This window comes from Ornithodoros turicata, chromosome 10 (assembly GCF_037126465.1).
Source record: "Ornithodoros turicata isolate Travis chromosome 10, ASM3712646v1, whole genome shotgun sequence".
Classification (NCBI taxonomy): Eukaryota; Metazoa; Arthropoda; class Arachnida; order Ixodida; family Argasidae; genus Ornithodoros; species Ornithodoros turicata.
The window spans coordinates 13,455,614-13,470,451 of NC_088210.1; the positions used below are offsets into that span (position 1 = coordinate 13,455,614).

Below are 14,838 nucleotides of genomic sequence, written 5' to 3' on the forward strand. Positions count from 1 at the left end.
AGCAGAACAGATGTCGTTTATGCAGTTGAGTTCTACGGCCAGGAACATCCTCTAGAAAAGAGTATATGTCACTACTAGATGACTAATTACCTGAAATTCATTAATTCAATCTTTAATTAGGGAATTTCGGTCAAAAGTGAGATAGCGGGCAGAAAGTCTATCCTCGCTGCAGGAACACCATTCCACGTTTAACAAACCCTGAAACACGCGCGTGTGCGAAAATATCCGAATTTTTGCATAAATTTGCATAAATCCCAAAAATTTGCATACCGAATTTCGGTATGCAAATGAGCCGAAACCCAAACAGCGCGCCTAAGGAGCAGCGCATTTCACCCTCGCCAACGGAGGCTTATCTGGCCAGCCAGAGCGACATCTCCATCGCTCCAAAGCGCGTGGCCCTCTGACGTGAAACGAGCGTACTACTACTACTCCCCGCGTTCCTGGTCGCCCCTAGTTTCGGTTTCGACTCATTTGCGTATCAAAATTCGGGGATGTATATTTGAACGCGCGTGCGTGTTTCATGACTTTTTTTAAACGTGAAATCGCTCGCAACTACGATGGTCTCTTCAATCTGCCTTCTCGCTTTTGCCTCGAAATCCCCTAATTAAAACGTTAATTAATGAATTTTAGGTAATTCGTAATCTTGGAGCTGCACACTTTCTTCGATAGGATGCCCGCCTGGCCGTAGAACACCACTTCAAAAACGACATCCATGCTAGTCTCGTGGCTTTTTAATAAAAATTCTGTAAAATTTCGTAAAGACAAAAAAAAACATAAAACACCCTGTAGTATATGTCCAACCAGTGGCATAGCGAGAGAAATATTTCGGGCTAAACTACTGTGTCCAACCACGGTGTACATCCGTCCACAGCTTTATAGGGCCAGGTGACCAAAAATTTACCGACAACTCATATAGAGGTACCACATTTAAACACAATTTGGCACAATAGCCAAAGATTTAGTCAATTTTACTCCTTGTTCTTCTGCCTCCATGATAATAATATTTCCGCTTGTTGCTCTTCCTGCGTTGCATCGCGAGTGTATTCGAAATAATGAGCATCGAGTACAGAAAGTATACCTGCTTCCATTAGTCCATGAGACCCACAAACACCGACCCCTTTATGAGCCTCTTTAATGACCCCCCCCCCCCCCAGGGAATTCCACATGACGTCGTTTGTTGCGTGTGTTTCTCACATTTTGTTTCTGCCTTTCTTTCCAAACCGTACTGCGCACAAGGGTATCTCACAAGACACCGGCAAGATAAGCAACATACAAACAAAAAGAGAGGCCCGGTTTCACCAACGCTGGTTAACTTCGAACCAACATCAAGGGTCGCTAAAACCTGGAAGTTACCACTCTAATTATTTTTAGCAGCGTTAGTTAGTGGCGTACTGAACATTTTGGTGACAATAATTACCGTAACTGCGGTCGGATATTAGCCGCGGATCGTGCGCGATTTTTGTTTCTCACGGGCGCTCTGCGGCTTATCCACCTTGTGCGCCTTCTCTGATGACTATTTTTCCCTGGTATTTTCCCCCATACGCTGGTTTTAACGAAAGGGCCGACAGTGTCTCTGGAACAGCACCGCCCTGCCAATGCACGAACAATGCGTAACAGGGGCTCGTCCACATTCGAGTAGGCTGACCCTTCCTGGTACCTTCCCACAAGCAGCTTTAACGAAAGTGGTGAGAGTGATCCGTGTCTTCTGGAAGGCCACTGACCCGTCGATCCATGAAAAACACCCAACAAGAGCACAATCCGATCATGGCAGAACAGTAGAACTGACCTCTGTTATACACCGTGCCGACCCCCGAGTATGGACCACAGGGTTTATGGTCTCCTTTGTCGCACAAATCAGTTGCGTCGGTATTGCCCGCGGCTTATCTGCCCGAAAATTTTCAAAACGTTCCCAAAAACGGGTCCTGCGGCTTATCAGCCGTGCGGGTTAAACGCGTGAAATTAAGGTACCCTTGGTGAAATTCAAGTTGAGGAACAGCTGATCTCGGTTCAAATGTTAATCCGGGATCGTGAAACCCTGCGTGAACGTGGCACAATGCCAAATAGCCGAACTGGCCTGCAGAACCAACAGTGACACATAAAAACGATCATACCACGAGTCATAATTGGATAACTATGATCATGAAGGACGCTACGGTGCTCGAAAAAAAAAAAAGAAAAAAATGTACTGTTCTCATCTGGAAACGCTTACCAGGTTTTCGTGGCGATAAACCCTCTCCGAAAGAACAAGTGCGAATGCAGTCACATTCCAAACTGCGTTTAATTAGTATGGGAAGGCGAAAAATTAATCCCGATGCGTGCTGCCGAAACGCGCACTGGCAAAACACTGATACTGCTTCGTTGGCATATATGGCTTGTGTGACTGGAGAGAGCAAAATACACGTTAAAAATCCCTCACCTGTGCTTTCGAACGACTCGGCACTCCTGCTGTTCTTGAAAATGCTATGTGTTACGGTGGCGGAACGGGCGACAAAATACGAATAGAAGACTTCGCACATCACAGCTCTCGGGACACTTCTTCTCCACCTTCACGAGCCAGTCGAGTGACAGAGAAAACGAAAAAATTAAAAAAAAAACACGAAAAGATACAAAAAAACTCGAGAAGAGATTAAAAAAAGCTCGAGAAGAGATTTTAAAAAAAGCTCGAGAAGAGATTTTAAAGAACCGAAAAGAGATTTTAAAAAACCCAAAAGAGATTTTAAAAAACCCAAAAGAGATTAAAAAATCGAAACGAGATTAAAAAATCGAAAAGAGATAAAAAAATCGAAGAGAGAAAAAATCTAGGAGAGAAAAAATCGAGAAGAAATAAAAAAAATCACAATCCCGTAGCAGACGTCTTCCTCTGCCTTGTTATACGTACCTACTTTTCTTTTATGCTGCGTTGCGTACTTAGCATTGTGTAGATTGCAGATAAGCTCCAGTATATTCTAGCTTTGCCGCAGGGCCTTCCTTTCCCATTAATAAGATAACAACGACACGGGGCAGGTAAATGTTTCGCTTTAGAATGTAATCTAACACGTCTTATTTGACGAGCACGTGCGAAGCACCTGCGATGTTCTTTCTTTTTCTCTATGTGCCAGTCACAGGTGTTGGATAGCTCAGTTATGTCGGCCCGGCATTTCCGCACCGTACACGTAGATCATTCACATTGAAGGAACTACCATGCTGTGAACTGGAGCTGAGGCGACGACCTTATCAAGTGGACAATTAAAGGGCCACTGAAATGCGAAAACAAGTTCACTTCAAATTACGTTACACGCTATATTAATTTCGTACTTGTTATCGCAATTAAAAACTCCAGATTCCATTACGAAGCTACAATGGAAATTACACCGGACTCTTTCTTGTTTCGGCGCTGAGCAGTGAATGTCGTTTCAGCACGTGCATCGGTGTTTTTAGTCCATACTGCGCGTCAAACGTATTTTCGTTGAAAGCCGTTAAAAAAAAGAAAAAAGAAAGAAAGAAAGGTCATGGTAATTTTAATTTACAGTGAACAACGCAACGGACTACGAACTGATGTTTTCGTACGTGCAAAACCTTGTAATGCCGTTCCTTATACAGGGTGTCTGTTTTTATACAGATTTTTTTATTAAAAATCTATAAGAGTCCCAGATATGCCGTTTGGGTGACAATAGCTGGCAGAGAATATCTGCCGTCCCAGAGATGTTAGAAGTGAAAACAGGACGTCTGTAGCTCATACATTTTTAATAAAAAATCTGTATTGAGAACAAAACACGTTGTCATAACCAATAAGCCGAAGACCATATTCCAGCGGTATGGCCGTGTACCGAAATGTCCTTGTACCGAAAGGTCCGTGTACCGAGAGGCCCGTGTACCGAGAGGCCCGTGTACCGAGAGGCCCGTGTACCGAGACGTCCGTGTAACGAGAGGTCCGTGTACCGAGAGGTCCGTGTACCGAAATGTCCGTGTACCGAAATGTCCGTGTACCGAAATGTCCGTACCGAAAGGTCCTGTACCGAAATGTCTTGTACCGAAATGTCTTGTACCGAAATGTCTTGTACCGAAATGTCTTGTACCGAAAGGTCCGTATCCCCACTCCACCACGACATAGAGCAGCTCCGGTGAAAAACATTCAGTGCGCGTTGCCAAGCGGACTGGCGTCGCTGTCCGAAGGGTGTGAACGTAAATGTTGCCAGTGGAACATTCGCGAGAACTGTTGTGGGCTCCAATTCAGTGAACCCGTGTTGAAAAAAAAAATGTAGCAGTGCGCATCATGCCGCGCATATACGTAACACTACGATCGGACCCGTTCCAAATTCACATGCCCACGATAGGTATGCGCATGCGCTTCTCCTGCTGTCTCATTGGATACCGCCAATCTTTGCCTCCTAGGGATCCCATTCGTTGCCGCCAGAGACGGCTCTGTTTCAAAGCATGGCAGATTGCTCCAGTGTTGCCTTCCACTCCAATGTTGTCAGACTGACTTTTGAAAAGGGTCTATTGCGTTTTTCTTCTAAACGGTAGCGTTGTGTGAACTAATTTTGCCTGCATTATACTAATTGAAACACGGACTTTCACTTGACAGCAAGTTGTCTTTGGATTGTAGTGCCCCTTTAAGCATCAAGTATACGAACCACACACGAGAATGAGAAGAACCAAGAATGGCTAATAAAACGTCACAGTGTGTATCGATACTCTTTCAAGAATAGAATATGTAGAACGCCGAGGGAAAATGGGCAGCAGGGAGAGATGGATTTGAGAAGGACTGGAATATTGGTGGCGAAATTCCTGAAAGCAGAAGCAGGGCATTTACACGATACAAGCGCACCCTGTATGCAATGACTTCGGGTGCGGAGGAACCACCGAAGCAAGTCATGCCCTTGATGGTGACATGCTCTATCGGACAGCCCCGTCACCACTGTGCACTGCAAGCGGGGAATGGCCTTGATCCCCATAATCACTCTAGCCTATATAAGAGGATCATGTACACTGCACCGTCATTGCGAAAGTGCTATCCGTGGGAGCGCTTTCATTATGCTGCTTACGTTTTTTTTTTTTTTTTAGGTGTTAAACCCGTATTGATATGCAACGCAGAACCTACGCTTCTATAATAAACGTTGGAGCTGTCTACAAAAGGTTAACTACTCGCAAAGTGATTATGTTTCTGCAAAATAGCTGAAATTTCAACTGACACGTAACAATAATCTACACGCCGAAGCGCCACAAGAAGCTGTGCACTTCTCGTACTGTAACTGCTGGTGAAAAGAAAAACTATATATATATATATATATTACAGAGAAAGGAGACAAGTTTATATTTTTTTACTTGGCTCCCAGCTCAGTATACTTGAATGAAAGCACGTGAAGCACAAGATGACAAGGCTAAAAGACTCGAACTCGAAGACGTACTTCAAGTGAAGGAAAGATAGAATATAGGAAATGCATAAAGGAAACAAGACGACAAAGAGCACGACTCTGTCCTAACTCTAACTCCCAAGTCCTAACCTCCTAAGGCCTAAATCTGCGATGTCATGTCAGCCACTTCGAAGGAATGGCATAGATGACGCTTCCATGAATGGAATACCCAAGCGCGCTCTGTCTAATTTTCCGGAAGTTTCCGAATCGTCTCCGAATCTTGTTCAAGAACGAACATCTAGGGCAAAGCAGCATAATTAGATTGGTGGTAACGCTGATCAGGCCCGCCTAAATTTACCGTTCAGTGTTTCAGAGCAACTATAGTGCTCTGCCGCTGACCTCCCCAACATTGTTTTCAGTGTTGAAAGCTATATGGAGATCCACTTTCGTCAGCAACTACCAAACAAAAGCAGGGCGATCTCACGAACCGAACGGCAAGAAGAAAAAAAAAAAGAAGAAGGAATGCAGTTCACGCATGTCGTACAAAAAAGTCACGACACCAACAACGGTTCCGGAACGTATAGCCTCCAAATGCGAATCGAAGTCAAGCGGTCAGGTTAACCACGAAAGGGCTAAGCGCACGAGGATCTCCTGAACAGAAGGGTCATAGCTCTGAGAACCAATGGACCGAGACGGGTGCTAAGAAGGGTTCCACACTGATCACCAAAGTCATGCCTCGGTGGGAGCATTGCACGGGCGAATAAGGGGGGTAAAAAAAAATGAAGACGAAACAAAACCTAAGGAGGTTGTATTCTAGAGCTGTTTCGTTGACCGACGGACATAAACACCTATAGGATCATCCATGCACGGAGCTGAGCAGCTTAGCCAAAAAGAGGGCACCCTTGACGCTGATAACGAGAGCGAGCAACCAAAATCGACCGAATAATCGGAACACGAAGCGAGTCGAATCTCGAAAGATTCGGTGCTCCGCATACAAAAGTGCGATCGACGTACTCAGCCGGAAGCGAGCTGTAAATGCTGTAGCATTGGATCTGTATAACAGATTCATGGCCAGGCTTTCAGACGAATTAGCTTCTTCAGAAGTCTACAGGAGATTTTCATTTTCACAGCTATACAAACCGCGTGGAATATATCTTTGCGAGGCTGCTACTGCACTCTAAGAAAAAAAAAGAAAGAGTAAAACGGGGAGTAATTGCAGCTTCTACACCCCTAGTCTGCAATTACTCCCCAGTTTATTCCCCTAACCCAACATTTACTCCCCAGGACTGCAAATTGTCACTGAACTTCGCGAATGGTCGGTCTCCTGAATGCAACAGTCTACGTAAATATGTGCCCTTGGTCAACTTGATGGCATAAGGCTGTATAACTCAGCCAACGTAGCAATTTTCCACCCCCACAGAGTAAGAAACAGTTGGCGCATCTTTCTTCGCAAATTGTGCACTATGTATGGCGCAAGATTTTATATCACGCGATATATCACGGTTGACGGTTTGCTTCAAAGTATTTTCATGCATGCGCACGTACTTGTACAACTGCGCGGGAAATACGGTTTACATTCTGTGACATTCATTTATACTCCCGTGCATTTACTCCCGAAAGGGACTATTTTTTTAGGCAAGGCATTTAGTCCCCAAAAGGAGTAAAAGTACTCCTTTGTTTTCTTAGAGTGTGGCTGTTCCTTCTCTTTTTCTCTAGGGTATCACACAATTTTTGATGGTTGATGGAACGATGGCATTGTTCATTGAATTCAATTTTGTCGGACCCTGAATATACATGGCGGCCTTTTTGACGCAGTATAGTAACGCTGCTACGAACGAGCACGGCTTCGATAAATGTACCAAAAATTGACTCATCCTGCAAAGTTTTATCATGGAATCTAATAAAATAAGAAGCTGGGTTCAGTTCGTTGCAGTTGGAGAGTCTTGTGCGAATGTTATAGCGGACGACAAATCGACAATTTTTAATTTTTCATATTCGTTTCAGACTTCTAAAGCAGTGAGTCCGCTTTCAAGGTTCATGCAGCGTATAATAAGCAATGTTCAATCACAGGAACAATTGTAGAGAAAGAACAATTGCGTTTGCAGGAGGGAGGAGCAAGGGAACTGTCGCTGAAGTGACAAAATGTGTACCAGGGGTCGCGCCTGACTGGCACTGAACAATGCCCGTATATACTATCGAAGCAAAGATTAGCGTGCGCGCTCTTGATAGTGCGTCAGTGTTTCTCAAACTTTTCCAGTATGTGATCCCCTTTAGTAGTACCAAACCTATGAAATTTTTTTTTTTTTAATGACGCAGATAGATTTACATTCTAATTTATTTAGAAGACATTAACCACAGCGCAGAGAGCTGCCAAAAATGCATATTAATGTGTTTTTTTAACGAGGCTTGATTTAATCGTGAATTCTAATGAGAAGGATGTATTGGCTTTCTCGATACAAGCAAATCAATACGTGGGTCTGTGCGGCTGAAGGCACATCACATGTAACTGGGAGTTTGGTTTGATTACTAGCAGGCGTAAGCTGATGTGAAAGGAGGGATAATTTTCAGGGCCCATTTGGCTGGCCTTGGGGGCAAAAGCGGAAGGCATTCTGGCCCAGCAATTTGAGTTGCTGAACTGTTGTTATTCCTGGAACTCCTCTCTGGCTGCAGTGTTGTTGATGAGTTCCAAGAATTCTACTTGTATGTCATCAGGGAGATCGTAAACGGTGCGTCGGCCGCCATATATATATACATGCTTATAGGACTGAAAAACGGCGTTTAAAGAATATGCGCGCAGAAACTGAAAATTTATCTCTGTTACGGTGAGCAGTCCATGACCCCCAACAAAAAGGCTCACGACCTGTTTTGGGGTCATGACCTACAGTGTGAGAAACACTGGTCTAAAAGGAGAAAACATCACAACGGATGTGCAGGAAAAAAAAAACGCTCACTGTGACACACTCTGTTTGGCTCTGAGAAGTTGCTGCCATAAGTTGTTGAGTGCATATGGGGTATTTGAAAATAAGCTACACAGCTATAAGACACGTAGGCGGTTAAGGCGAAGAATTTTGGACAAAATAATTGAGCAACGGCAGTCTTTTCTCAAAGGACAAAGGGAGGTTGATAACGCGTTGAACGTCCAGTGGACGATGTGTCGAACTGCACCTCTGTGACAACGGGAAACTGAATGTCATTCCCGGCGCATGACATTCACGTTGGATGACATTCGTTTGTTGCCACAGGGGAACATGCAATGATATTACACGAAAGTGACATTCGTTTTAGCTCTGGTACGAACTGCAATACTCTCGGTGGCAGGCGTGCATGCAGCAGAAAACAGCGACGCTCAAAATAGTAATAAGGGAAAACCACGAATTGAAACTTATCGGCTAAGATAATTGGAGGATGTTCGTCGGTCTGTTTAGTGCCCCTTTCGGTGACCATATTTATTGACCATATATTGACCATATTTATTTCTTGAGCTTGCTTTGAGCGAACAGTTACGGCTGAAAATTTCGCTACTACGTTGCATTTAAAAAGTTAAAAGAAGACGAAAAATAAATAAATAGAACCGACACACTATATTTCTCGTGAGACATTCTCGTCTGAGAAATGTGTACCGTGCCACGACACCTCGGCCGGGTTCAAACCCGCAACATAGGGATTACTAGGTGTATAGGTTGCCAGTTCATTTACCAAGGCACAGGTCACCAGGAAAAGTGTGGACCGACAACCACACGATACTGAGAGATGGCTTAAAGGGGCACTAAAATGCAAAAACAACTTGCTCTCAAATGAAAGTCCCATCTTTCAATTAGTACAGTTCAAACAAAATTAGTTCACATAACGCTACCGTTTAGAAGAAAAACGCAGTGAAAACCACGACCTACTAGATTATAACGACCATGTCGTGGGTACCCCTTCCCAGCGCCGCATTTTGGAAGCTAGCGGTGGCGCTTCCCATCGTCCCAGTTATTGCTTCGTCAACTTCTACAATACCGTGTACTTCAGCTTACCTCAGTATTTCTGTACAAGCGGTGGACGTTCCACAGATGTTTCATTCTGAGGTTGATTATCATCATCATTCTACGCGTTTTCATATGAGCTATCACTGTCGTCTGCTACGGTAGTCTTCTGCGCGTTCAGAATTCAAATTTCCATCGTCCAATCGTGGCGTGCCGATGAGTAGCGCCCCTAGCGGATCGTGCGGACGGGCTCCTCATAGGGGTTGCTGATTATGACGTGGTCGTTATAATCTAGTCGGTCGTGATGAAAACAGAGCCGTCTTCGGCGGCAACGAATGGGATCCCCGGGAGACAAAGAGCGGCGGCATCCAATGAGACAACAGGAAAAGCGAGCGCATACCTATCGTGCGTGTGTGGATTGGAACGGGTTCCATCGTAGTGTTCCGCGGCATGATGCGCACTGCTGCATTTTTGAGTAGCGATTCACTGAGTCGTAGCCCACAACAGTTTTCGCGAATGTCCCACTTGCAACATTTATCTTCACGCCCTTCGGACGGCGACACCAGTCCGCTTCCCAACGCGCACTATGTTTTTCGCCGGGACTTCTCCATGACGTGACACTCGCGCGCACGCGCATCTTGGACTAAAAACGCCGACGCACGAGGTGAAGCGTCGATCACTGCTTAGCGCCGAAGCACTAAAGAGTCCGGTATAGTTTTGATTGTAGCTTCGTACCGCGGAATGAAAGTGCTGAATTACGATAACAAGTACGAAATTAACAATGCGTGTAACGTAATTTGAAGTGATTTTTTTTTTTTGCATTTTAGTGCCCCTGGAATTTCCCTTTTTTGTATAGCAATGGTTCTTGAATGGAATGAATAATCGCCATCGGCTTCGTAAAGTAGAGGGTAAACACAAAATATTTAACTCTGTACGGGAAAAACGAGGAAATTGGGGAGCTGTTGCAGCTTCTACAGCCGTAGACTGCAATTATTCCTCATTTCCTCCTGTGGCCCTGAAACTGACTTGCCAGCACTAAAAATATGTTCACCAGGAATTAAACTGTTGTCAGTATATAGCACTCGGTTGTGGTGTGTGTCTCCTTTCTGTCTGCCTGCCTGCCTGCCTGCCTCTCTGTCTGTGTTAGAATGTCGTGTCGAATTCATATGCATGTCGGTCCATTTAGTCCGGAAATGTATTAATGGCTGGAGCAATACATTTAGTCTCCCCCCCAAAAAAAAATAAAAAAATAAAATGAATTGCTCATTTTAATCATAGTTGCCTGGTGATGTAAAGCCATGAATCATTATTATCTTGGTTTTCTTCTTCTTCTTCTCGATGGCGGGGTACAATTTGCCTGGACACGTAGCTGAGGGACGTCCAGCAGGTACAGGGTTCGTTCACTGACGGTGAATACCCCACCCCACCACCACCATTACCACCACCACCACCCCAGAGAGCGCTAGGTTCCCAAAAGGCAAAAATCGCTGCTATAATGTAGGTCCCTCGAAGTTTGGTTCCGCTTTCCGTTCGCTGTCATACGCTATTTAGAGGATTGTTAACGTCGAAACCATGGACATTACTTGGATTATGGCACAAATAATATTCACACAGTCCAATAACTTACAAGAACTTACAACAATACAGCAATACAACTTACAACAATACAAGAAACCACTAAATACGGTGAATACGATGTGGGTGAAGGCGTGGACAGTCAACACCTGAAGACCTACATTATGGCGGCAAATCTGCTAGCGACAGTGGCGCTCTCTTGTGGACGACATCATGTGAATATATGGGCAAAATTGATCTACAGACAGACCACTGCTGCCACGCTCATAATCATATAGTTGTCTCGCTACTTAAAAGCCATTATCCATTATCGACACTCCCTCCTCCTTGTTTGTTTGTTTGCATGTTTGTTTGCGGTTTGAAAGTAGATTGAGCGCACGGAGACGGAGTTACCTCAACGGCTCCGTCTGTCCTGAATTATTACCGCCGACATTAAACTCGCCACAAAACGCAAAGGAAGTTGAGGTAGTGACAGTCAACAGCATTATACAGGGTGTCCCAGAAAACGTGTCATTGAATTATAATAAAAAAACTACGCCACCTAGAATCATGCGGTTAACGGCATTTGTTCTTATTAGGTTTTTGCCACCTTGTAAAGTTAATGTCATGTACCCCAAGTTTAATTATGCAAATATTTGCGAACTGAACTCAGAAATTTGCCAAGAGAAGGTCACTTTTTTACCCCACCAATATGAAGAGCGTGCCGAATTCACTCCAATTCATGATAGTTGACAGTGATATTCACGAGCTATCCCATCGGAAAAAATAGCCGAATATCATGCTTTTCGGAGCACCGGACCATAGCGCGCGATGTCTTTTTGAGCGCAATCGCTCGCGGTGCGACGAAAGGAGGTTCCGAAGCCAGCCCAAAGAGTGATAGTAGAAAAAGTAACAGTTCTTAAAATTGGGAGAGGGAAAGCATTATCCCAGCGAAAGTCGGACGTGATAAGCCATGCCTGCGTTATCTCTTTTTGCGATGCCGGGGTGGGCTGGGTTTCCAACCTCCTTTCGTCGGACTGACAAAGATTGCGCTGAAAAATTCATCGTGCGCTATTTTGTGCGACCTCCGTAGAGCATGATGTTCGGCTATTTTTTCCGGTGGGATAGCTCCTGAATATCCCTGTCAATTATCATTAATTTGAGTAAATTAGACACGCTCTTCATATTGGTGGGGTAAAAAAGTGACATTTACAAATTTCCGAGTTTTTCCGCAAAAATTTACATAATTAAACTTACGTTACACGACATTCACATGAGGAGGCGGCAAAAACCCAGTAAGAACAAATGCCGTTGACCGCATGACTCTAGGTGGTGTAGTTTTTTTATTATAATTCAATGACACGTTTTCTGGGACATCCTGTATATCGATACGAGACTGAACACGCACAGGTTTGTCGGCACGGCTCGCTTTTATTCGTTCTGCGGGACAGCGAGGCCACGCCGGCGCATGCACCGTGCACTCTGCGGAAGAGAGATTCAAAACAGTCGATCCGCACAAGAGTTCCGGTGCCACCCTACGGGACAACGCCTTGGTCACGCGCAGCACGGACACACACACACACACGCAACACACGCCTGGCAGCCACCGTCTTCGTCCATGCGCCTCGCCCAGTCGGTCCCCGTTTCCAGGCGGCCTTTTTTTCTGTCAAGGGCAGAACCGCACACGCTGGCGGTTTCAGGGAATACGCCGAGATAATCAATAACGCACACAGATGCAGACGCAACCCTCCGTACGGATGTGTGTCCAGACAATATTTGCTTCGGTCATTCATACGCGGGCTTCTTCTGTGCTGTTCTGGTAGGTCGGAGCAGAGTAAGAAGAAGAAATGCGCCGTATGGGCACTTACAGGCAGACTTGTACGTATTTGGAGTATTGTATTTAAAATACTGTATTTTAAATACAATTTGCTGTATTTTGGCACTCTACTCAATACTTTTTGTTTTGTGTATTTGTAGTCTATTTAAAATACATTTTACGGTATTTTCTACTCAATACTCTAATTACGTATTTTGGATCTCCCTCTCAAACTTTCTGTGTCTCGTCTTTCCATTATCTTGCTTGTTCAATGGAAATTTCCTGAGTCCCTCAGACTTGACCCGGACATTGGCCCTTCTTTGAAGTCCCCATTTAGCGATCTTGCCCCGTGTGTACTAATCCTTGGCCAGTGAGGGTTATGTGTGCCCTGACGCCGTGACGCCGAGTTCTGACCTCGCCAAGCAGGGACTTGCTAGAAGTTTCTTTGTTCTGGGTCACATATATTTAGTGGAGTCATGTGGTATAACTTTGTCATCTTTTCGGGACTTGTGTTTAGATGACTCCTATCACACAGCGGCGGCTAGCGTATATAGTGCGCGGGGTTTAGGTGATTCATGTCACATATCGGCGACATGCCGCATTGACCAGTGACTTTTTGCGTTCAAGGATAAATAGTATCTTAATTGTATTTCAAATACTTTTTGAAGTATTTTGTACTCTATCTTAATCACTTTAATTTTCATGTATTTATACCCTATCATAATTACATTCTAACGTTAGCATTTATTATCTTATCTTAAATACATTGTTGAGTATCTTGTGCATGTCTGCTTACAGGCTCCTTCGACGACAAAAAAAAACAAAACAGAAAAAAATAATAATTATAATATAAAAGCTGCATGTTCGTTGTGCTTTGGTGCAGCAATATTTTTTTTTAAACAATGCGCTCCACGCTAATGATACGAACTGAACGTCGTTAGCAGTCGTCCATCGTCGACCACAGCACTTTTAACTGTACCTTATTGATTAATTAGACGAGGCTAATTAGCTAGCATTTCAAGTATTGCTTGAAGGGCGATGTGTCAACTGGAAGGCTGTAAAGCGCATTGATAAATGTCTGAAGTGAGGTACGCTTTTGAGTGATCTTTTTGAATCAATCAGGTTTTATCAGATCAATTTATTTACTCCCAAAAGACCCTGGGGAGGGCGTTACTTTCTATGGGAGGACGGTTATTGATTGATTGATTGATTGATTGGTTATGTGTTTAATGGCACAAAGGCAACAAAGGCCATAGAGCGCCAAAACCATGGTGAGTGTGTCGGAGATGATTATGGGAAAGATGATGTGAGAGAGTGTGTGTGGTAGTTAAAACCTATCTACAGGTATGAGGTATGAGCGATGAGATTGACCAGGATAAGAGAGAGAGGGGGATGACGATAACAAGCGAGCATGGCAGTTAAAGCTATCTACAAGTGTGACAATGAGATATTTACATGAGGAGTTCGGTGATATTGGATAAAAGCGGAGCAATGCTTATCATCTACATCCGACTAAGAAACCCACACGTGGTCAAAAATTTGATTACGTTATCAAACGGCACAAGACGGTTATTGATGAGCGCCTTTTTCCGTTCTTTTTTTTTACGAGAAAAAAAAAAGGTGATACACCATGGCTACACTTTTTTACATATTAATTAAATTATTTATTTGCCTTCGGGGTCCAAGAAGGGCGTTTCAGAACGTAAGTGGACATAAGTGACTCTTTCCAAATTTCGACGCAGCGTGAGCATTCGAAGTGCACTATACTTTCAAAGACCGTTAAAAACGCGTGTACGCGGTTATACTTCGACACGCTGACTCGAACAAAACAGTCCCGTGCAACTAATACAGCGCCGTATAGGAGAAACTTGGACAGGATGAACGTAGGATACGTTTATCCTGCTGCAGGATAAAGGTATAGGATAAACGTATAGGATAAGCCCGTTCCACGGACAGCCGAGGTAAAAAGGAACGCGATCAGGAATGCATTGACCTTTACGTATATATATATTAATGAGATGGGGAAACGCCTTGTACATGTTTTACTAAATGTTCTCGTCAACAATGCTAACCACGCCCCCCTCATTCCCTATACTTGGAAAACTAACGTAGCGGTAGATGAGGCAATAAAACATAGAAACCTGCGCAGCGTATAGTAGTTGGCACACTT

At 44.2% G+C, this 14,838-nt stretch overlaps 1 protein-coding gene across 2 annotated transcripts in view; it reads right to left on the bottom strand.

Moving 5' to 3' along the window:
* LOC135370412 (sperm-associated antigen 5-like) overlaps nucleotides 1-14,838 on the bottom strand; it is a 67,759-nt gene that overhangs the window by 19,909 nt on the left and 33,012 nt on the right. Inside the window, exon 1 of one of the 2 annotated variants that reach the window (XM_064604157.1) lies at nucleotides 2,417-2,524. The exons of the other annotated variant lie outside the window; for it this stretch is intronic. The gene's annotated coding sequence lies outside the window, so the exon portion shown is untranslated. Of the gene's footprint in view, nucleotides 1-2,416; nucleotides 2,525-14,838 lie in introns of those variants that run through there. 2 annotated transcript variants of the gene reach the window in all.